Raw genomic sequence first — 24,371 nt, 5'->3', positions numbered from 1 at the left:
AATGTGCTTTTTCCTCTGTCCCTGGAGCACTGTAGCAAGAGAAAGTGTGGATGTGTTCAGTCACTGGTGTTACTGTTAGTTTTACAGTAATGATCTTTTAATATTTACTGTTAAACTCTGTCACATAGTTTATTCCATCTTCAACAGGTGCTAAATCTCTTTTCAGAAACAGCTGAGCATTTGGCTTTGCTCAGCTGTTTCCAATTAGAGCCAAAGACAGTTATGCAGCAACCACAGCATTTCATTTTAAAAATTGGCTATGGATATTTAAAAGGAAATGCTGCAGTTTTTCTACAGCTCAGGCCAAAAACATGTCTCCCTCTGCATCAGTAATACTCACAACTCCAGCAGGAGACCTGTTTGCTAATTTTGCTGTTTAAATACATGCTGAAAACTCAATGGGCCAAGAGGGAAGGAGAAAATAGTCTAGTGAGTCTGCTCTTAAATGTGAACTCTTGCAGGGACCACAGACAGGCATATTGAGGTCACAGCAAGCTACAGTGGGGCATGGGGCAAAGGAGCATCTATCTATTTATCGAGGATCTATTTATAAGAAAATAGGTCCTGTCAAACTAACTTCACACCTCTTTTTGGATGAGATTACAAGTTAAAGATAATAGTGCTGATATAATATACTTAGACTTCTGTAAGGTGTCGATACCATGCAACATTTTGATTAAAAAACTAGAACAATATAAAATTATCTTGGCATACATTAAATAGATGAAAAACTGGCTAACTGATAGGTCTCAAAAATGTAACTGTAAATGGGGAATTAGCATCAGACAGGTGTGTTTCTAGTGGCATCTGGAAGGGATCAGTTCTTGGCCCTCTGCTAGTTAACATTTTTATCAGTGACCAATAAGAAAACATAACATAATCACTTGACATAGTTTTCAGGTGACACAAAAGTTGGGGGAGTGGTAAACAATGGAGAGAACAGGTCACTGACAGAGAGGGATCTGGACCACCTGGCAAGCCGGGTGCAAGAAAACAATATGTGTTTTAATGCTGCTATATGTAAATGTACATATCTCAGAACAAAGAATGCAGGCCATAGTTACAGAATTGGTGACTATCTTGGAAAACAGTGACCCTGAAAAAGATTTGGGAGTTCTGGTGGATAATCAGCTAAACAAAAGCTCCCAGCGTGATGCTGTGGCCAAAATTGGCAATGTGATCCTTCAGTGCAAAAACAGGGGAAACTTGAGTAGGAGTAGAGAGGTTATTTGTTCTGTATTTGGTACTGGTATGACCCCTTGGGGATAGTGTCCAGTTCTGGTGTCCACAATTCAAAATGGTGTGGATAAATTGGAGAATTTTCAGAGAAGAGCCATGAGAATGATTAAAGGACTGGAAAACATGCCTCATAGTGATAGACTCAAGGAGCTCAACTTATTTAGCTTATCAAAGGAAAGGTTAAGTGGTGACTTGATCACAGTCTGTAAGTACTTACATGGGGAACAAATATTTGATAATGGGCTCTTCAATCTAACAGAGAAAGGTATAACATGATCCAATGGCTGGAAGTTGAAGCTAGATAAATTCAGACTAGAAATAAGGCATACATTTATAACAGTGAGGGTACTTAACTATTGGAATAATTTACCAATGATCATGGTGGATTCTCCATCACTAGCAATATTTAAATGAAGATTGGATGTTTTTCCTAAAAGACATGCTCTAGGAATTATTTTGTAGAAGTTTCTGTGGCCTGTGTTATACAGGAGCTCAGACTAAACGATCACAAGGGTCCTTTCTGGCCTCGGAATCTATAAATCTCACTGACAACTAAGGTCATCTGTACAGATGTGAGGATGACATATATGATATAGAAGTTGAATTACATGTTTGACTCTAATAATTGTTGAGGCAGTTACCCAAGAAAACATCTGTAATATCCCTGAAAGTTAGACTTCGAAACAGTAAGGAATACATTCTGTATCTGCTAGGGAAACAAATTCTCAAGGCATAAATTCATGCTATGTCTGCCTCCCTCACAGCTTGTGATTGCCTCTCTTTGACTCCATCACAATTTTCGTTGCCAAATCATCCTGTTGTCTCACAGAACATGCTTACACTTGGAAATAACATCCTATTACAATGTGTTGCTCACAGGTTAAACATACTTTAGCACTCGGTTTAAAGTAGGACAGGTGTATTTAAAACCACCTCAGAGGTTTAAAACCACATCCATGGTCCACCACGATAGAGTTAACAGACTTGTCACATGTAATACATGTCACGTGACATTCTTGTATTTGATAGCCCTGTTGTGCCTGCCCACATCTCAAGTAAATTTTTTATTAGGGGGGTAGAGGGATTTTTTCCGTTGGAGTAGGGGAAGAGGCACAAGGCTTAGAGCCAGGAGACTGTGAAGTTTACAACTCTTAAAACTGACCAGAGCCTCATATCCCTAAATCTACATTCCTCTTTATGTAATGATGGGTTGCACAAGGTCACTTTAGCAAGAGATGAAAATAGAACCCAGGTCTTTACTGCAGCAAAACTAGGTCTCATCCACTCAGTCACACTGTCTTTCAGAACAATTGTGCCATATATATGTGTTTGGCTGTCCTGCCTTTGACCGATACTCTAAGCACTAGATTACACTTCCCTCCCAGAGTCAGGAATAAACCCAGGAATCATTCCATTGCTGTCTCAAAAACAGCTGTGAAACCCAGTGGCAAAGTGCATGTCGTTACTCACCTCTAGGGGCCGGCCCACATATAGCCCTGGTCTACACTAGGACTTTAGGTCGAATTTAGCAACGTTAAATCGATTTAAACCTGCACCCGTCCACACAGTGAAGCCCTTTATTTCGACTTAAAGGGCTCTTAAAATCGATTTCCTTACTCCACCCCTGACAAGTGGATTAGCGCTTAAATCGACGTTCCCGGCTCGAATTTGGGGTACTGTGGACACAATTCGGTGGTATTGGCCTCCGGGAGCTATCCCAGAGTGCTCCATTCTGACCGCTCTGGACAGCACTCTCAACTCAGATGCACTGGCCAGGTAGACAGGAAAAGAACCGCAAACTTTTGAATCTCATTTCCTGTTTGGCCAGCGTGGCAAGCTGCAGGTGACCATGAGGTGACCACCTCATCAGCACAGGTGACCATGATGGAGTCCCAGAATCGCAAAAGAGCTCCAGCATGGACCGAACGGGAGGTACGGGATCTGATCGCTGTTTGGGGAGAGGAATCCATGCTATCAGAACTCCGTTCCAGTTTTCGAAATGCCAAAACCTTTATGAAAATCTCCCAGGGCATGAAGGACAGAGGCCATAACAGGGACCCGAAGCAGTGCCGCGTGAAACTGAAGGAGCTGAGGCAAGCCTACCAGAAAACCAGAGAGGCGAACAGCCGCTCTGGGTCAGAGCCCCAAACATGCCGCTTCTATGATGAGCTGCATGCCATTTTAGGGGGTTCAGCCACCACTACCCCACCACTACCCCATCTCTTCAATGGAGATGGAGGCAATACGGAAGCAGGTTTTGGGGACGAAGAAGATGATGATGATGAGGAGGTTGTAGATAGCTCACAGCAAGCAAGCGGAGAAACCGGTTTTCCCGACAGCCAGGAACTGTTTCTCACCCTAGACCTGGAGCCAGTACCCCCCGAACCCACCCAAGGCTGCCTCCTGGACCCAGCAGGCGGACAAGGGACCTCTGGTGAGTGTACCTTTTAAAATGCTATACATGGTTTAAAAGCAAGCATGTGAAAGGATTACTTTGCCCTGGCATTTGCGGTTCTCCTAGATGTAGTCCTAAAGCCTTTGCAAAAGGTTTCTGGGGAGGGCAGCCTTATTTCGTCCTTCATGGTAGGACACTTTACCACTCCAGGCCAGTAACACGTACTCGGGAATCACTGTAGAACAAAGCATTGCAGTGTATGTTTGCTGGCATTCAACCAAAATCTGTTCTTTATCTCTCTGTGTTATCCTCAGGAGAGTGAGATATAATTCATGGTCACCTGGTTGAAATAGAGTGCTTTTCTTCAGGGACACTCAGAGGTGCCCGTTCCTGCTGGGCTGTTTGCCTGTGGCTGAAAAGAAATGTTCCCCGCTGTTAGCCACAGGGAGGGGGGAAGGTTGAGGGGGTAGTCACGCGGTGGGAGGAGGCAAAATGCGACCTTGTAACAAAAGCACATGTGCTATGTATGTAATGTTAACAGCAAGGTTTACCCTGAAAGAGTGTAGCAACTGTTTTATAAAATGTGTCTTTTTAAATACCGCTGTCCCTTTTTTTTTCTCCACCAGCTGCATGTGTTTCAATGATCACAGGATCTTCTCCTTCCCAGAGGCTAGTGAAGCTTAGAAAGAAAAAAAAACGCACTCGCGATGAAATGTTCTCCGAGCTCATGCTGTCCTCCCACACTGACAGAGCACAGACGAATGCGTGGAGGCAAATAATGTCAGAGTGCAGGAAAGCACAAAATGACCGGGAGGAGAGGTGGAGGGCTGAAGAGAGTAAGTGGCGGGCTGAAGAGAGTAAGTGGCGGGCTGAAGACAGGGCTGAAGCTCAAATGTGGCGGCAGCGTGATGAGAGGAGGCAGGATTCAATGCTGAGGCTGCTGCAGGACCAAACCAGAATGCTCCAGTGTATGGTTGAGCTGCAGCAAAGGCAGCTGGAGCACAGACTGCCACTGCTGCCCCTCTGTAACCAACCGCCCTCCTCCCCAAGTTCCATAGCCTCCACACCCAGACGCCCAAGAATGCGGTGGGGGGGGCCTCCGGCCAACCAGCCACTCCACCACAGAGGATTGCCCAAAAAAAAGAAGGCTGTCATTCAATAAATTTTAAAGTTGTAAACTTTTAAAGTGCTGTGCTTAAAGTGCTGTGTGGCATTTTCCTTCCCTCCTCCACCACCCCTCCTGGGATACCTTGGTAGTCATCTCCCTATTTGTGTGATGAATGAATAACGAATGCATGACTGTGAAGCAGCAATGACTTTATTGCCTCTGCAAGCGGTGATTAAAGGGAGGAGGGGAGGGTGGTTAGCTTACAGGGAAGTAGAGTGAACCAAGGGGCGGGGGGTTTCATCAAGGAGAAACAAACAGAACTTTCACACCGTAGCCTGGCGAGTCATGAAACTGGTTTTCAAAGCTTCTCTGATGCGTACCGCACCCTCCTGTGCTCTTCTAACCGCCCTGGTGTCTGGCTGCGCGTAACCAGCAGCTAGGCGATTTGCCTCAGCCTCCCATCCCGCCATAAACGTCTCCCCCTTACTCTCACAGATATTGTGGAGCACACAGCAAGCAGTAATAACAGTGGGAATATTGGTTTCGCTGAGGTCTAAGCGAGTCAGTAAACTGCGCCAGCGCGCCTTTAAACGTCCAAATGCACATTCTACCACCATTCTGCACTTGCTCAGCCTGTAGTTGAACAGCTCCTGACTACTGTCCAGGCTGCCTGTGTACGGCTTCATGAGCCATGGCATTAAGGGGTAGGCTGGGTCCCCAAGGATACATATAGGCATTTCAACATCCCCAACAGTTATTTTCTGGTCTGGGAAGAAAGTCCCTTCCTGCAGCTTTTGAAACAGACCAGAGTTCCTGAAGATGCGAGCATCATGCACCTTTCCCGGCCATCCCACGTTGATGTTGGTGAAACGTCCCTTGTGATCCACCAGAGCTTGCAGCACTATTGAAAAGTACCCCTTGCGGTTTATGTACTCGGTGGCTTGGTGCTCTGGTGCCAAGATAGGGATATGGGTTCCGTCTATAGCCCCACCACAGTTAGGGAATCCCATTGCAGCAAAGCCATCCACTATGACCTGCACATTTCCCAGGGTCACTACCCTTGATATCAGCAGATCTTTGATTGCGTGGGCTACTTGCATCACAGCAGCCCCCACAGTAGATTTGCCCACTCCAAATTGATTCCCAACTGACCGGTAGCTGTCTGGCGTTGCAAGCTTCCACAGGGCTATCGCCACTCGCTTCTCAACTGTGAGGGCTGCTCTCATCCTGGTATTCATGTGCTTCAGGGCAGGGGAAAGCAAGTCACAAAGTTCCATGAAAGTGCCCTTACGCATGCGAAAGTTTCGCAGCCACTGGGAATCGTCCCAGACCTGCAACACTATGCGGTCCCACCAGTCTGTGCTTGTTTCCCGAGCCCAGAATTGGCGTTCCACAGCATGAACCTGCCCCATTAGCACCATGATGCATGCATTGTCAGGGCCCATGCTTTCAGAGAAATCTGTGTCCATGTCCTGATCACTCACGGGACCGCGCTGACGTCGCCTCCTCGCCCGGTATCGCGTTGCCATGTTCTGGTGCTGCATATACTGCTGGATAATGTGTGTGGTGGTTGATGTGCTCCTAATTGCCAAAATGAGCTCAGCAGCCTCCATGCTTGCCTTGGTATGGCGTCCGCACAGAGAAAAGGCGCGGAATGATTGTCTGCCGTTGCTCTGACGGAGGGAGGGGCGACTGACGACACGGCTTCCAGGGTTGGCTTCAGGGAGCTAAAATCAACAAAGGGTGTGCCTGTACATCAAGGAGTATTTCAGGCAGGACTGCACGGAGGGTTCCAATAAGAAATGGTGCACCTAAGTTATCGTTGTTATTGGAACAAGGAGGTTAGCCTGGCCTCTGATTGATACATGGCTAGATTTACCTCGCTGCACCTTCTCTGTGAGTGACTGCAGTGTGATCTAGACAGGGGAGGAGGAAAATGAGTACAAAACAAATCTGGTCTATTTCTTGTTCTGACCCACTCCATCTATCTTTTACATCTTTGGCTGGCAGCAGACGGTGCAGAAGGACTGCATGCCATCCACATCTCATGGCTGCTTGGCAGAAGATGGTACAGTACGACTGCTAGCCATCTTCATCTCTTGCCTGCCTGGCATAAGATGGTACAATACGACTGCTAGCAATCCTCATCTCTTGCCTGCCTGGCAGAAGATGGTACAGTACGACTGCTAGCAGTCCGTATCGCCTGCCCGCTCACCATAAGACGGTTCAATAGGACTGCAGGACTAAAGAGAATGACCTGGTCAAGTCACTCCAAATTTAGTCCCTGTGCCCATGTCTGCCCAGGCGCTCCCAGCCGACGTGGCCAGGAGCACCTCGGACACGACGAGGACGACTACCAATCGTATTGCACCGTCTGCTGCCAGAAGGCAATGGGTTGCTGCTACTGTGCAGCAAAGCCGTACCGCGTCTGCCAGCACCCAGGAGACATAGGGTGACGGTTACCTGAGCTGGCTTCATGCTTGCCGTGGTATGGTGTCTGCACAGGTAACTCATGAAAAAAGGCGCGAAATGATTGTCTGCCCTTGCTTTCACGGAGGGAGGGAGGGAACGGGGGCCTGACGACACGTACCCAGAACCACCCGCGACAATGTTTTAGCCCCATCAGAGTGCTCCATTGTGAGTGCTCTGGACAGCACTCTCAGATGCCCGATTGTTTGCCATTGCTCTGACGCTGGGAGGGGCGCTTACAGGGTTGGCTTCAGGGAGCTAAAATCAACAAAGGGGGTGGCTTTACATCAAGGAGTATTTCAGGCAGGACTTCACGGAGGGTTCCAATAAGAAATGGTGCACCTAAGTTATTGTCGTTATTGGAACAAGAAGGTTAGCCTGGCCTCTGATTGATACATGGCTAGATTTACCTCGCTGCACCTTCTCTGTAAGTGACTGCAGTGTGATCTAGAAGAATGAGTCCCCTAGACAGGGGAGGGAGGGAAGCAAATCTGGTCTATTTCTTGTTTTGATCCACTCCATCTATCTTTTACATCTTTGGCTGGCAGCAGACGGTGCAGAAGGACTGCATGCCATCCACATATCATGCCATCCACATCTCGGCAGAAGATGGTACAGTACGACTGCTAGCAGTCCGTATCGCCTGCCCGCTCACCATAAGACGGTTCAATAGGACTGACTGCAGGACTAAAGAGAATGACCTGCTCAAGTCACTCCAAATTTAGTCCCTGCGCCCATGTCTGCCCAGGCGCTCCTGATCGACCTCACAGAGGCGACCAGGAGCACCTCAGACATGACGATGACGGCTACCAGTCGTACTGTACCGTCTGCTGCCACAAGGCAAGGGGTTGCTGCTCCTGTGTAGCAATGCCGTACCGCGTCTGCCAGCACCCAGGAGACATAGGGTGACGGTTACCTGAGCGGGCTCCATGCTTGCCGTGGTATGGCGTCTGCACAGGTAACTCATGAAAAAAGGCGCGAAATGATTGTCTGCCCTTGCTTTCACGGGGGGAGGGAGGGAACGGGGGCCTGACGATATGTACCCAGAACCACCCACGACAATGTTTTAGCCCCATCAGGCATTGGGATCTCAACCCAGAATTCCAATGGGCAGCGGAGACTGCGGGAACTGTGGGATAGCTATCCACAGTGCAACGCTCCGGAAGTCGACTCTAGCCTTGGTACTGTGGAAGCGCTCCACCGAGTTAATGCACTTAATGCACTTAGAGCATTTTCTGTGGGGACACACACACTCGAATATATAAAACTGATTTCTAAAAAACCGACTTCTATAAATTCGACCTAATTTCGTAGTGTAGACATACCCATAGTATAACAGCCTAATTGTGCCAACAGTGGTTCCATTAGCTTAATTAGAAAAAGGCGCCAAGTCAAGGTTGAAAGTACCTATTAGTAATTTAGGGAAAATACAGTACGTTTAGGGGAAAAAATTAACAGGATTCAGGGCTGTAATTATCAAAAGAAAAATAATAATACTTATAATAAATAATTCCTAGCTCTTAAATAGTGCTTTTCATGTGTGAATCTCAAAAGTAAAGATCTTAAAAAGCAAACCAAGAAATTCAGAGCTCAAATTCAAACACTTAAAAGTATGGAAATGCATACGGCACCCAAATAATGTTAACTCTACCCTGTAGTGACACCAAGCAATAATCATGGGACTTCCTAACTGTCAGGGTGGTTAAGCACTGGAATAAATTGCCTAGCGAGATTGTGGAATCTCTATCGTTGGAGATTTTAAAGAGCACCTGTCAGGGATGGTCTAGATAATACTTAGTCCTGCCATGAGTGCAGGGGACTGGACTAGATGACCTCTCGAGGTCCCTTCCAGTCCTACGATTCTATGATTCTATGATTAAGCAGTTTAGTGTTTGTAGTCCTAAAGGGGATGAAACTGATTTTTAAAGGCACATTAGAATTTTTCCTTTTTCTTTTTTTCCTCATGGTGTCACTACAAGGAAAAAGAAAAACGAGTGACTCAGGTATTTAAAAATAATTTTTAATTAAACTCAGTTAAAACCAAACTATCAGAACTTTTGATGATTTATCAATAGACTGATCCCATATAAGGTCATTTTTATCTACAAAAACCTACTGATATGGGGTGCAAAGCAGATGTGATCAGCTGAGGATTCCTCTTGCATGGATAAATTCTCTTGCCATAATTCAGGGCAATTATGTATTTCCCCCTCCGTGCTCCAGCAAGGGCATCCTGTGACCCTAAGCACCCTGTATTCACACCCTACACACTATTGTAGTAACCTTTGTACAAAATATGCTTTGTGAGGTATTAACTGAAAACTAATAACTCACTGATCATTAATATTGTGATGTATGTACGTGGTGGGTATTAAGAGTGATGGATATATGCTGGAATGATGACTAAAGTGTGTTTAAACCAGGGGGAGTTGGTAAACAGGTCTGCCTTAGACAAATGAATGAGTATTTGATTCTCTGACCCACCCGATCTTCATGCAAAGACAATGAAGGTCCATTTTCTACATATTAGGTAAACAAAGCTATTAAGATAACAAGTGGTGGAAGAAAGAGCATGGAGCTGCCTTCACCACCAGACTCAGTGCCGCCTTCCTCACAGCTTGAATAAACTTTACTTTGAGAGGTAAACCCTCAGAAGAATCCATTTCCTGGTCTATAAAGACAAGGGGTCTGAACCTCAAATGATAAGCAGTGGAATCAACTGATTGTATACAAAATTATGATTCTATAAAATTACATAGAATGAGGTCTTTTCTGAATGCCTATGGCACATTGGTATGGCATCATTGTGAATTGTATGTATTAGCACTACATAAGGAATTATGGATACTCATTGATATTAGGCTTTCCAGTCTGTGACCAAACAAAAGGAGAAACAGGCTTTCTCTCGGATTGGAGTGAGGGTACTTATCTACCTGTCTCCAATGAAATTAGGCAAGGACCAGAAACAATGGAAGCTCCATTACATAAAAATCAACAGGGGGATGAGAAGCCCACAGGAAGGAAAGAACAACATGAGGTCATCCTGCCTCTTGAAACAAAGTCATTGAACTCTGGAAGATATAAGCAAAGACAGAAACCATCTCTGGCCATAGGCGCCAACTTCTCCTAGCGCCGGTGGGTGCTCGACCCCCCCTCCGCCCCTGCCCCAACTCCACCCCTGCCTTGCCCCCTCTCACGGTGGGGCGGGGAGCTTGGCTGCTGGTGGGTGCAGAGCACCCACCAATTTTTTCCTGTGGGTGCTCCAGCCCCGGAGCACAGACGGAATCAGCGCCTATGTCTCCGGCATCCATCTCTAGACAAGACACAAGGGAACAGAGCTCTTGCAAGCTGTGAAAGATGGGTCCTTCAACCAGCAGGGACATTGAAATCTTTGGGAACTGAATATAGGTGAGAAGAAAAACCATCTTGAACAAAGCCAGACTCTTAGATGAGTGTTTTCACTTTTATTTGCTTGTGATCCTTTCTAACTTTATTATTCCTTGTACTTGGCATCACTATGTTCTGTTGTTAATACATTTGTTGTTGTTTTTTTTTTACTATAAACCAACTCAGTTCTTTGTTTGGAGGCTTGTAAATATTCCAATTAAGAATAAGCTGTGATGTGTTTTTGTGCCTTTAGAGGAACAAACAAACCTTATTATTTCTCTGAACTCTCCAGGGGAGGCTGGACATTACAGAACACATGGTTTTCGGAAAATTTGGGACTGGGAGTGTGTTGAGGTCACCTTATGGTTTGTAACCCAGGCTGATGGAAGCCAGTGGGGCTGTGGGACTGTAGAGAGGCTGCTGAGGTTAGAGCTGTTGAAACAGGGCTGGCTACCTAGCACACAGACACTCAGGGTGTAACCTGCATGCAGTAGGCTGGCTGTAAGTGTCCCAGGCTGGGAGTGACAACAGCAAAGCATTGTAAAGCACCAAGGTTTGCAGTGCAAGTGGTAACACAACCCTTTACTGGTCTAGATTGCACGCCGCCACTAGGCTTAAAGCTCCTCAGCATTTACCTTTCCTGGGCGGAGATCCACATCTCTCTCCCCCAGACCAGGATCTCTCTAGGCTGCACAGATCTCTGCCAACACTGTGAATTCCCCAGCAAAGTCAAACTACTTAACCAGGCCTGCTTTACTTTTTCCCTTCAGAGATAGTAAACATGTAACTGTCATGGGTAAGTAACTACACAGCTCTTTCTAAGCATTATAGAGAAAATTCAGTAAAAGATAAAAAGAACATACATGCCTGCTAATAAGTTTACGAGAGATCACTCCCGATTCCAAAAGAGACTCTGGCTGGAGAAAAGTCCTTCAAACTCCACCCAGAGGTTTTTCTGTGGTTATAAATTCATACCCTCTCTTGTTCAGAAGAAGAACACAGACTGAGCTAAGTCCTTCCAACCTTCCCAGAAATTATTGGGGCCCTCCTTGGACAGAAGGTCCTATCTATTTGTTGAATCAGAAAGAAGGCCCTGAGTTGGTTTAAATTCAGGCTATTTATTCAAAAGTCCTTTCTCTGTCTGTTGTCCTCTGGAGAATCTAGTTTGAACTAGTATATGTGAGCATCCCCGGGAGGTAGTACCTCTATGGAGGAATTACAATGGAGTGAATTTTACTAATCACCCTACACTGTTCTCAGCTCCTGGAGGGGCTGTGGTCAGCTTCCCCCATGGAATTACATACAATCCCTGGCCCACAATGATACACAGACTTAATACAATAAGATATCCAAAGATACTGCAGGAAATTGCCATGTCTGTCACTCTTCTATTAGCCAGTAGCTGGCCCTGCACTAACCTCTGGGAGCCGTTGGCATGGTGGGAAAGTCAAGGGTGTGGCCAAACATCTGCTGTGGTCTGGTGACCCTTCATTGCTTAAATGGCCCATGGAACTATTGCAGCCAGGAGCAAATTAGAACAGCCCTGAGTCTGCTTTAGTATACATCACCTTTTCCCCAGCTCCCAGGTCCTGAAACAAGCAGAGTTTGGATGGACCTAATACCTAGCCTCATATTTTTAAATGCATATATTTTAAAAGTCTACACTCTATATTTATTTCTACGCTACAATCTGGCACTCTGGGGAGAACTTCTATTCTTTCTTCCTGCTTTACAAAATGTAAGTGCTATTGGGAAAAAACTCATTAGGTCCTGAGATGCAACCTAGATATTGTAAATAAAAGACTAATAATCTCACACTTATCCTCACCCTGGGAAACCGATGTGCATTACTCAGTTATACTAGATGAAAGCAAACTAAATTGGTATAATAAGGTTCTAAGTCATTTGCGAGTTGGCAGTAAAGCAATGCAGAACAGCACAACAATTACCTCAAATATTTCAGTGTCCATGTTTGAACCGGTTACAATCAGTTTTTTTTAACCCATTTAGCCACTGGTCTTCTGCATAGCATTGAGGTATATGATTCAAAATGCATGTCCAGTTTAGCCTAATGTATGCAATTCATCCTTTTAAAATGCTGGCTTTCTAGTGGAACATCAGTTTTCAAGGAGTGCACGGAAAGCCCACTGCCACGCAGCTGCAGCAGCAATCAGCAGGAAAGGTTTTAAAAATTCATCAAATTGTTATACTTCAGAGTGATGTTGCTGAAGAAAATTGCATCATTGTTCTGTAACTGGGGTCTGAAACAAGAGGTTTCTTTACAAGTATCTGCAAATCCCATCTGCAGGGGGAAAGCAAGCTGTGTTCTTTAGATCAATACCTCATAATGTGTCAAACCTTGGAAATAATTGTGCTGGATATAATACATCTGTAAAGTCCTCATACTTTAAGAGCACTTCTGATTACTAAGAGAAAAACACAACACTGTAAAGATATCCATTATTAGTCAAACTACCTGCTTGCCATGTATCAGTTGCAGTGGGGGAGGTTTAGATTGGATATTAGGAAAAACTTTTTCACTAAGAGGGTGGTGAAACACTGGAATGCGTTACCTAGGGAGGTGGTAGAATCTCCTTCCTTAGAGGTTTTTAAGGTCAGGCTTGACAAAACCTTGGCTGGGATGATTTAACTGGGAATTGGTCCTGCTTTGAGCAGGGGGTTGGACTAGATGACCTTCTGGGGTCCCTTCCAACCCTGATATTCTATGATTCTATGATTCTATCATTTTTACTTGCCAGGTTCTACAACTCCGGGATGCAGAGCGAAGAAAAATAAGGGAATTAACAACAATTTTCCAAGAACATGTGCCTGGGAGAAGGGAAGCCACAGTGGTTTTAGTAATATAGCTTTTCATGTCTTAACTTCAAATTTATCTTGGGGCCTGTGGTGGGGCGGGAGCCCCACCTCGTGAGAAAAAGAGCTAGAACAGGCCAGAGAGGCTTCACAGACGAGCAGTCAATCGACAAAGGCCTGTGGAGAGCCAAGCACGGCCGGGCTGGGCCCTATATAAGGGCTGCCTAGTAGAGGAGAAGGCAGTCTCTCCCTAGCTAGCAATGGAGAAGGACTGGCTCCTGAGGGAAGGAGCTAGCACCTTGGACAGAGCATTGCTGGACAGGCTCTGGGGAGCAGAGGAGAGCTCTGGACCAGTTACCTGCCTGGCTGCGGCCCTGCTAAGAAGGGTTGAGAAGGTGCACAGGGCCAAAAGGGGAAGTGGCCCAGGGAAGATAGGCAGATACGAGGGGAGAGAAGGAAGGCAGAGAGCCTGCTGCTAGAGGATCACTGGGTCAGGACCCAGAGTAGCAGATGGTCCTGGGTCCCCCCCTTTCCCCCCTTATACTGCATCTGGCCACAGAGGAGTGTGGCGAGACAGACTGCAACTTGCCCCTGAGCTGAGGGGCTAGACTTTGGGGTTGTGGCTGGCTACTGAGGCAGGTGCAAGGTGAAAGACTGCTGTTAACCCCCCCGTCCCCGGAAGGGGGTGAGACTGGGGTAGTGGGCACTGTCGGGGGACAGTGTCCTGAAGAGGACACCGCCGAGTGGGGAGCAACGCGGGTCCCAAGGCAACAGAGCAGACAACAGGCGAGACACCACACGCCGAGGGTGCTCCGCAGCTGACAGGAACTAATTCCCAGAGCAACGAGCAGGAGGTGCCAGCGGTGGTGAGTCGTGACCCTGTCACAGGGCTACTTAGGGAAAAGCCCTACAGAGATTAAACAAATAGGGTTCTATAGGAATTGCTCTTAAAAGCCTATACAATTTGAGAATGACATCCTGTCTATAGTATTTTCAACTTTTACTACTAGTTGACTAGTATAAGTCAACTTCTGAAATGCTGCCTAGAGGTGCAGAGCTCTTCTGTTGACTCACTCTTGACACCAGATCAAATGGGTTTCATTGGCTCCAACCACGGAGTACAAAAGCTGGAGAGTTTTTCTGAGGCAAGAGCAAACTAGAGGCAGGGACAGAAGGGGGAGGGTTGGGAAGAAAGCTGGGAACAACTGTACTTAGGTTGACAATTATGTTTGCAATTGGTTAATTTAACAATAAAGGAAATGCCAGGAGGGAGATGAATTTGGACCATATTCATCCTGCATGTGTCAGAAAGAATAGGGTGGGAATACTACCTTCTGCTTGAAGAATTTAGTACAGAATTATATCCATGCTGTAGGTTTCTATAAATAGGTTAAAAAATTCTCTAGAGAAGCTAACATTCTTTATTAAATTCTACAATATGTTTCCATTGTGAAATGTGGCGGGACATCTGCATGTTATTCCTAGGTCAGATTTGTCAGCATCAGAAAGTTAACATACAGTTTGGCACAAAACTAAAATACAGTTCTTGCCCAAATCTGGATTCCAATGACTTCAGTAAGAATTTTGCTTATGTCTTCAATGGGATTAAATTTTAGTCCTTTTAGTCCCTCACTGCTTGAGACTGTTCCAGGTATTAGAACAGCAGGAGTGTTGTAGGTCCATGTTGCAATTTAACCATAACATCACCAACTCCTCTGTCTACTTTATGTCTGGTTCAAACCCATATTATTGTCTCTTCATGGAGCACTTAAAGTCCCCAAATTTATGGGGAAAAATTTGAATGTTGTTGACAAATATTAATGAGGAACTATCCAAAGACCATCAAGCACATTAACTTTGGAAAATCCTATACAACTTTACAGAACTTTTAAACCATCCTATAGAATTATCCCAGAAAATTACTCAGAAAAGGTTAGTTTTGATAGATAAAGTGTCAAGAGAAACTACACTATTCAGAACATTTCTCCATTATTTCTGCTCGTTAGTGGTTTTCAACCTTTTTTCATTTGCAGACCCCTAAAAATTACAAATGGAGGTGCAGACCCCTTTGGAAATCTTAGACATAGTCTGTGGATCCCAGGTTGAAGACCTCTGTATTGGAGCTTTTGTACTTACACTCTTCTCATGTTGTGTGTGTGTGTGAAATTCTAGGCAAAATGCTTTTTTACTAAGGGTCAAGGTATTGGGGAAAAAAATGCCTGAGTTTAGCTTGAATAAAGATTCCCTCTCACCTCCCTGTAGCTGAATAGAGATGTTCATTAGTGTTGTTCATCCTACTGATGCCCTTTGCAAACATATAATTATTATAAAAACACTTATTGGCTCAGAGAGTATTCCAGAAAGTGTTCTAAACAACGCAGTGTGTTTACAAATCAGATCAGGCTTGAAGACAAAGTACAGAATGTCCAAGAAGTAATCAGACAGCAGTAAGCAAGAGTGTTATTTGCAGAAGGCAAGTCATGCAATAGCACCATCACATTTTATTCCTATTTAGTGTAACTCTATAGAACACGCACCACTAGGTAGCTCATTTGGAAAAAAACACCATCAACGGGAGCAGCAAACAGCTAACATAAAATATACCATTCTGACACCTAGCCTAGCATATAATATACACTTCCATGTGCTGGAATTTGCACAGCATCTTAAAAAAAATTAACTGTGGGTAAATTCCTTATGCCTTGTTTCTCCCCAACATGAGCAACTGGGGAAGGGTCAGACACAATCAGGCTCCATAGGTAAACATTATTTTACCCATCTGTGACAAAGTGCCTGGAATGAGTATGTGAGCCTGCACTCCGGTTTCCTAGATGCTAATTAGTGGCCCAGGAGGTGCTAATTATCTGATCAGGCTGGTGAGCTGGGTCGGGGTAAAAACTCAGTTGGCCCCATCAGCTGAGGGCTGATAAAAGAGGCACCGGGAGGCAGTGAAAGGGAGAGAGGAGGAGGAATAGGACTACTGAGTCTAGTCGTATGGAGACCTCAGAGTAGGGAGACCTCTGTGCCCCTCAGGTCTGTTGAGAGGGCCTAGAGCTCAGCAAATATAGTAAATCAGTGGGAGCATGGGTGATATTGGAGAAGGGGAATCGAAATAAAATGTCACTCAGAGCATGCAGGGTGGGGTCTGTGTGATTTCTGCAGGGAAGAGAATGGGGGCAGTGGAATGCTGCTGTTACACCATCATTGAAGTGTAACCAACTTTGGGTGAAATGCAGCAATTGTTTAACAGTGCATGGTAAAACTGCTACACAAGTTTGTCAAAGGAAGCACGGACACTTTAGTTCAGAATTTAACTACCTGATCTGGAATTTGGCCAGGACAGAGACCTCTTTTCATTCAAAATGTGCCATAGGTTCTTTCATGACCACTGGAAGTCAGAATGTCTTTCATCTGAAAGATGGTAAGGGACTTGGTTCAGTACTGTTTCAGAGTGTTATAATGCTGTACACCTAGCATCACTCCTTGCAGCAGCTGCTTTGTTCCATCGAGGTGTCCCTTGCAATTCCTGACTAGGTTTGACTCTGTTTAATGTCAGAGCTCATAGACTATCAGAGCTATTGTGTCATATTTGTTCCTCTGCTAACACTCATTTTTTTTAACCAACATTTTGAAGACACAAATATATATTGTGGGCCAGATTATACCTGGTCCTGCACATGTGAGAGAGTGCAGGGTGGAGAGGGGTACTAGAAGCCTTTCTGTTCTTACATAGGCGCAGGTGCTAGGTACAATTTCAGTCCTTGTGTTCAGGGAGTACAAGGACCATGTAACTCTAGTGACTTCAGATGTTCTAAATTCTTCAAAGGGAAGAGGCAGGAAGAGAGCGGGGGCCATGGCATCATTCCCCACCTCCACACAGGTTAGCAGACCAGAATCTACAAGGAATCTACAAGGGATCATCTGTTACAACCTTTCAAAGGGAGTTAAACTAACCACCTCTCCTTTTCATCCCAGGACAGTGTAGCTCTGCACTAATTCCAACACAGATTGTGGGCTCTGTGTACATCCAGCCACTCCTGGTGGTTTTTAAATGTTTTTTAAACACTGTTTGATTCTGTCCACACTGGCTAGTTAAAAACTTCTTGCAACCATTTTTCCTGATGCATTGTAAAATTGTGTTGACTTGAAACCCCTTCAGCTGACATTGGTGTAATGAAAGTGTAGATGAACTCAGACTGTCCACACTAGAACTTTCAATAGTTTTGGACAATGGGTGTCAAACATGGCTTGCTTTGTTCTCCTCCTTTAATTGTTCCAGTGGAGTAGACAAGGTCAATAAAGTTCATCAACGCTTTAAAGGAAGCATGGCTGACCAATTGTTCTAACAGGGAAAGCAATCCAATAAATTTGCACAGGTCCCTAGAACCCAGTGATAGCTTATGTGGAGAAAAGCTGAGTTTTTCCTTCCATTTCCTCCTCTTTCTGCCCCAATCATATTGGATTGACTCTACTACTTGGCCTTCCTCCTGCACAGAAGATGCTTGCTCAGGTCAGGGGAACTGATGCTGCTAGAAACTGTGGAGTTGGCTCATTTACATGAAATTATAAGATGCAGTGAATTGCCATAATATCAGTTTATGATTCACAATATCAAGCATGATGAACAAGTTAGCCTGGCAGATGAGAAGGGCAAACATGGTCTCTCTGATTTAAGTAGCTCTTTCTTCAAAAGAAAGATCAAAAGAAAAATGGAAAGCTTCAATAAACAAGGCTTTGGGGGTGCACAAAGCTATTAAAGTTAGGATTTTAAGGCTAGACTTATCAATAAGTATCATAATGAGATCTGAGGATCTTCCATGATACATAGTTTTAATACAAGGACTGTGTTGTTTGTAAGTGAATTGATTTTTTTTTAAAAAAACAAACTGAAAATAAGAAATGTTGTCACTAAAACTTGACTCATTCAGTCAGATTTAGTCCCAGAAGTGTCTTTGATAAATAACTGCATTTGCTAATTCCGCCTCAGTACTTGCCGTAATCCAGATGTGCAGTATTAAATTGTTATCAGCATAACACAAATGCCACTCACTGGAGAAAGTCTTAGATGTGTGATTAGTAAGGCTGGCTGGTCAGTCTGACAAACAATGAGAAATGCCATGGCTTTGTTATGGCACAAAAATGCAAACTTCATAATTGTAGTTAAAATTTAAAAAAAGAGAAAGAAAAGTCAGAGCGCTGAAAATTTTAAATCTGAAATTCATTGGCAAGGGAAATGAGAAGTCAAATTGCCTTTATTTTACAATGAAAAGATTTTAGCACCATTTGATATTTAGCTAATTCTTTACAACCATTTATTATATATTTGTAGTGTGCTAGCACCTAGGATCCCCAGTCATGGATTAGGACCTGATTATACTAGGCGGTGTATAAAATGATGGCCCCTGTGCCAAAGATTTTACAATCTAAATATTAATTATAATAAATTATAGTAATATAACGAGTAATTACTTTATGATCCCACAATCCATGACATCCGACATAAGAGCCAAATTTGTAAAAATTCACGACAGTCTTGCTCAGTAGCAGGCTGTCTCCTATGATAAAGATCATGACTTTCTATTGAAATACCAAAAGTCACTTTTGTCATGGAAGTCTTGCGCATGACAAACATACATTCTTATGGACCAATGCTGCCATAAAATATATAAATCCTAGTTATGCCCATGTGATTTTAATTAGGATTCTGTATTTGTGTAAGGGTCTGTGCTAGCAGATCATGTTTGGGGATTGGAATCTTTAACTGAAAGCTATTCATTGTTTGGTGCTTATATAAAGAGATAGTTAATAACTTTTGGAGGACTTTTTGTCTATTATATGCTGCTTATAGAAACATTTCCACAGTAACAGAGCTTCTTCTTGTCATTGAATCATCACAGAAGTAAATAATTAGAAACAGAAATGAGCAGTTGGGTCATTCAGCACACCCATCTTCTAAAGCAAAACTATTTCCTATAGTACATATGTTTAAATGACTAAAGTCATGGGGATTCTATCTACTGTCATCAACCAAGTTGTTAGGAAAGTTTCCTTAGTAGTCTTAAATTTACTGTTTCTGAACCATTACTCCTAGTTTTACCACTCTGTTGTATTCTTACTTATCAGATTCCTAAAGATGAGTAGGAAGCAATAGGCATTAAGCAGGGCTGGGCAAATCAGTATGAAATAAGAATTGGCCCCTGAATCTAACTTTTTTGATGTCTAAATATGTTTAGATTTTTCTTACATAGATTTTCATTTTTGCATGCTTTGAACTTCCTGGTTCTGGCCAGGCTCAGAAGCAGAAAATCTGAAATATTGCAACAAAGGTTATTCTTGTGGTATTTAAGGAAGTAAGGAAAGCCAGAATTCTTTGAGGAAAGACCCTTCTAAAGTGAGTCCAGCCCAATTTTGCAGACACACAGGATCTGGTGGAGCTTCATGATCTTTAAGACAACCAGGAGTTTTCCCAAGTGGTTTTTGGCTTTATGCATACAGGTAGACATCCTCTTGATCTGATATTCAGGATCAGCCTGAAAAATTGAGGTGTAAAAATACAGCCTTTGTCATTGCTAGGTCATTCACTCAAAGATAAATTATGGCTCATTCCTGTTTAGTTGGAAGACGTCTTTTAATGGTTTATCCTAGGAGGCTAGTTCATTCCAGATATGTTTAAGAAAGTAAACTGCACAGTCACTGAACCACTCTGCTAATGGTTTAGTGGAATATCCTGACAGTTTTCTACTCACAGTATCTATGGACCTTTAGATCTTCAGATTATTAAAACAATCCACTGATTTATTCATCAGTAGTCAGGTGATTCTAATCCTTCTTAACACAACTTGAATTACTCTATTTCAACCTAGCCCAGACATTTTGATCAAGGTATGGAGAGCAGCTGGCATTAAGGGCCTGATCCAATACCCATTAAAATCATGGAGGCATATCTATTGCCTTTAATAAACTTTGGATCAGGCCCTAACTGTAATATTTTCAACAGTGCCTAATCAGGTCTGGCACCTAGGATGTGATCCATGAAGGTACTTAGGCATCTAAATCCCATTTTTAGACACCACCATGACAGTGGTGCCAATTCAGACATTTCTTGATGGGTTGGGGACAAATTCCTGTCCCTGCCTCACCTCTCACAGAGACCTTGTTCTAGATTCTGCTCATCCTTGCTGGCCTCCTGCAGGGACCCTGGGTCTCCCTCAGCCAAGGAGTCTCCTCTCTCTTACCCACACCATGCATGAGTTGGTGTCACCAGGAGTCAAGTTCTCAGTGGACTCCCCTGTGCTCTGCTGTACAGAAACAGACTCCCCATACATCAAGTCACAACATTACTCACTGAAATCTGGACCGACTAGCTCTCTGTATGGAGAGGTGGCTGGATCAGATTTCAGTGACATGGCAACCATGCAGCCAGAGTGACTGTCCAGACTACTCTGGTGGCAGTTGCACTGAATTAGTACAGGACCACTGCTTGAAAGTGGTCAGGGCCATGGCTCTCTAACTTTGTGGATTATGGAACTTTGAGCAAATGAAAAAACAGTGGGGAGGGTATTTACCTCTCCCCAACTGGCATCACTGCAGTGTTTACCACAAAATCTCCTGCTTGGCTGCTGCCTGGCACTGTAGGTGCCTAAACTCACTCAGGGCATTCAGGCGCCTATCTCCTGCCTGAGCATTCACACTGCTGCCTCAGGATAGATGTCCGGCTGCCTACCTCCTGTCTGCACCCCAGATCAATTCACAAATTGGGAAACATAGGCATTCAGCTTCCTACGTTGCGTGTAGGTGCCCACTCCAGTAAGCATCCTCTGAGCACATCTCCCAGATCGGGTCCCTCAGATGAGTCCACACAAAACATAGCTGGGATGGGAAAGAGGGAGGACTTCCCTTATAACCATTAGACTAGTAGTTAGGGTAATCCTACAGGATGTAGGACAATGGTTCTAAGCCAGGGCTCTGGGGCATCCCGGGGGGAGGCAAGCAGGTTTCAGGGTGTCCACCAAAATAAACCAGAGAGCAGGGCAAGTATTAGAGCTGGAGCCCAGGGCAGAAAACTGAAGCCCGAATCCCGCCGCCCAGTGTAGAAGCCAAAGCCTGAGCAACTTAGCTTTGCGGGGCCACCTGTGGCATGGGTCCCTGGGCAATTGCCCTGCTTGCTACCCCCTAATGCCAGCCCCGGCTTTTAATCTACTGGATATGCAGAAAAACAGTTGTTGTGGCACAGGTGGGCTGTGGAATTTTTATAGCTCAAAGAAAAATGTTGAGAACCCCTGATGTAGGAGACCCCCCCTGTTCACATCCCCCCCTCCTCTTGAGGGGGAGAAGGGATTTGAATAGGGTCAGCACTGCTCAGTGATTGCCCTAACCACTAGGCTATGGGATAGGCTGATGTGGGGCTCCCTCAATCTCTCCTGTTGAAGTTGTTCCACTTTAAGTTTACTAATTAAATTTAAACTGGGCTGGTGAAAGAGCTAGAACCACTAGCCTCATGGTTAGTGTCCTTACCTGAGCAGTGACTGATCCCTGTTGAAATCCCTTCTCCCCTGGGGGCAGGGGGACTTGTACCAGGCAGAGATGACCCATACCTACCAATGGGGAGGGCAGATTGTGAGGAGAGGGTTAGGCAGATGTTACTGACAGATGCTCAGTCTGTGAGCATGCTCAGTACAAGCCAAGCAGCAAATCTGGGGGTGGGGGGCATGTGACCTTGCATGCCCCACCCCCCACACGTCACCTCTGGTACTAGGGGTCTCCCACCTCCTGGCTGAATAGCCTTGCCAGTAGGCTGAAGGTTATAAAGGGAAGTCATCCTGCTCCCCCACTTTTTGTTCTGGGCCCTGCACATGACTTAGGTGTTCGTCTGCCTATTTTCCCCTCGTTGGTGGATCATAAACAGAGCTAGGTGCTTCCCTATTTGGATTCCAAATTTAGGTGCCTATCTCTGTGAGAGGAATGAGGATTAGCACACACCCCTGCGGTTAGCATCTCTCATTGGCTAGTTTTGATGGCTCCCACGTAGTATGCTGGCTCTGGATCAAATTGCCTTTCTCTCCCCACTCATTGTATAGAAGTCTAGGCTCCTAACTCAGGCTGTGTTGCTTGCAGTGTTGGTTCCTGTAACTTTCTAGGTGCCTAAAAGTTAGATGATATGACACTTGTAGCCTTAGTCCCTTGGTGGTTCTGGACCCTAATTCCCAAACCTGCCTAGGTGTTTTGCAAACTCCCACTGTGTCTGGCAGATGTATTTGGCTTTTAAGGTCTGTGCTTTTATACATTTACAAAAGAAGGAAGCATTTCTTACATCCCATTTCTTCACCTTTCTCCGACTGTCGAATTTTATTCAATCACATTTGAGAGGTAAATCTGTAAGGCTTTCATCCCTTGAATCTATCTGAAATGCCCTAAGCCCTTTAAAAGGATGAACATCTGCCACAAGCAAAATATTACATGAAACTGGATCTCTTGTTAGACTAAGACCTGGGAGGATATCTCTGGACAGATGACCAGAACTGGGATGAAGGAACACAGGCAATCCCTAAAATTTCCCTTGTAGCTGATATTGGAGAAACTCAGTACAAAATGATACACAAGTACATTTTGTACTGCTTTCAGGGGAAAGTGTATGTCTTTTTGATTTAACAGGTTTGAAATGTGGTATACAGATAGCAGAATGAGCCCACTGTCATTGGTGCTGCCCAAGGGTGGACTTGCACTGGGAAATAACTTCTTAAAATTGTATAACTACTGCAATACTTCTCTCTTCCCTCCGTCCCCCACCCCCCCGCCACACACCCTGTCAGATCTGGTTATAGGAAACACCTCCACCATATTCAAGGGGATTCACTTGACAACTGGAAACTAGCAGGGCCTGACTCTGCTCTAACTGAAAGGTGGAGTAAATGCCATTAATTCAGTGGTAGCTGAATTACCACCTCATTGGAAGTGTTTTGCAACTTGCAAAATTGAGTCCTTTGAGACTAGGTGGATGAGGTAATATCTTTTATTGCAGTGGTTTTCCACCCATGGTCTGCAGACCATATCTAAGGGATCTGCAAAAGGTTCTCGTTACCATAGAACAGTGGTTTTCAACCTGTGGTCCACAGACTCTTGGTCTGCAGACCATATCTAAGATTTCCAAGGGTCTTCACCTCATTCAAATTTTTTTAGGGGTCTGCCAATGAAAAAAGGTTGAAAACCAGTGTTTTATTGGACCAACTTCTTTTGGTGAGAGAAGTTTTGAGTTTACACAGAGTTCTTCTTCAGGCCCTTTTCAACAGGGAGGGATTCTGAAGCAGTTAGTGGAGAAGATAGGTGTGGGTGGGGGCTGTTTTCTGCTATTTCTTGGGTACAAGCCTAGGCATCTACATGGACAATTTGGCCCAAAAAGTGAAAGATGTATGTTGGTGACAGAAGAGTCAGGTTGTTTTCTGCAATTCTACATATTTCATATCCTTTGTTTAAAACCCGACATTCAGAGATCTTATAGTCCTCACTCAGGCCAAATTGAGTTCAATTCTAAGTAAGGACTGAATTCTTCCCTGGGTATCTGGCTGGTGAATCTTGCCCATATGCTCAGGGTTCAGCTGATTGCCATATTTGGGGTCGGGAAGGAATTTTCCTCCAGGGCAGATTGGAAGAGGCCCTGGAGGTTTTTTTCCTTCCTCTGTAGCGTGGGGCATGGGTCACTTGCTGGAGGATTCTCTGCTCCTTGAAGTCTTTAAACCGTGATTTGAGGACTTCAATAGCTCAGACATAGGTGAGAGGTTTATTGCAGGAGTGGGTGGGTGAGATTCTGTGGCCTGCATTGTGCAGGAGATCAGACTAGATGATCATAATGGTCCCTTCTGACCTTAATATCTATGAATCACACTTGGGCCTCATGTTTGAATAATTCATCAACTCAGTTTAGTTTTCCATTTTCCCATGAGTCAGCTGTTGTACTGAGTGTGG

This window comes from Lepidochelys olivacea, assembly GCF_965140295.1.
Source record: "Lepidochelys olivacea isolate rLepOli2 genome assembly, chromosome: 3".
In the NCBI taxonomy this organism is placed as follows: domain Eukaryota; kingdom Metazoa; phylum Chordata; order Testudines; family Cheloniidae; genus Lepidochelys; species Lepidochelys olivacea.
The sequence above is the reverse complement of the archived record's forward strand: the minus strand, read 5'-3'. Positions refer to the sequence as shown.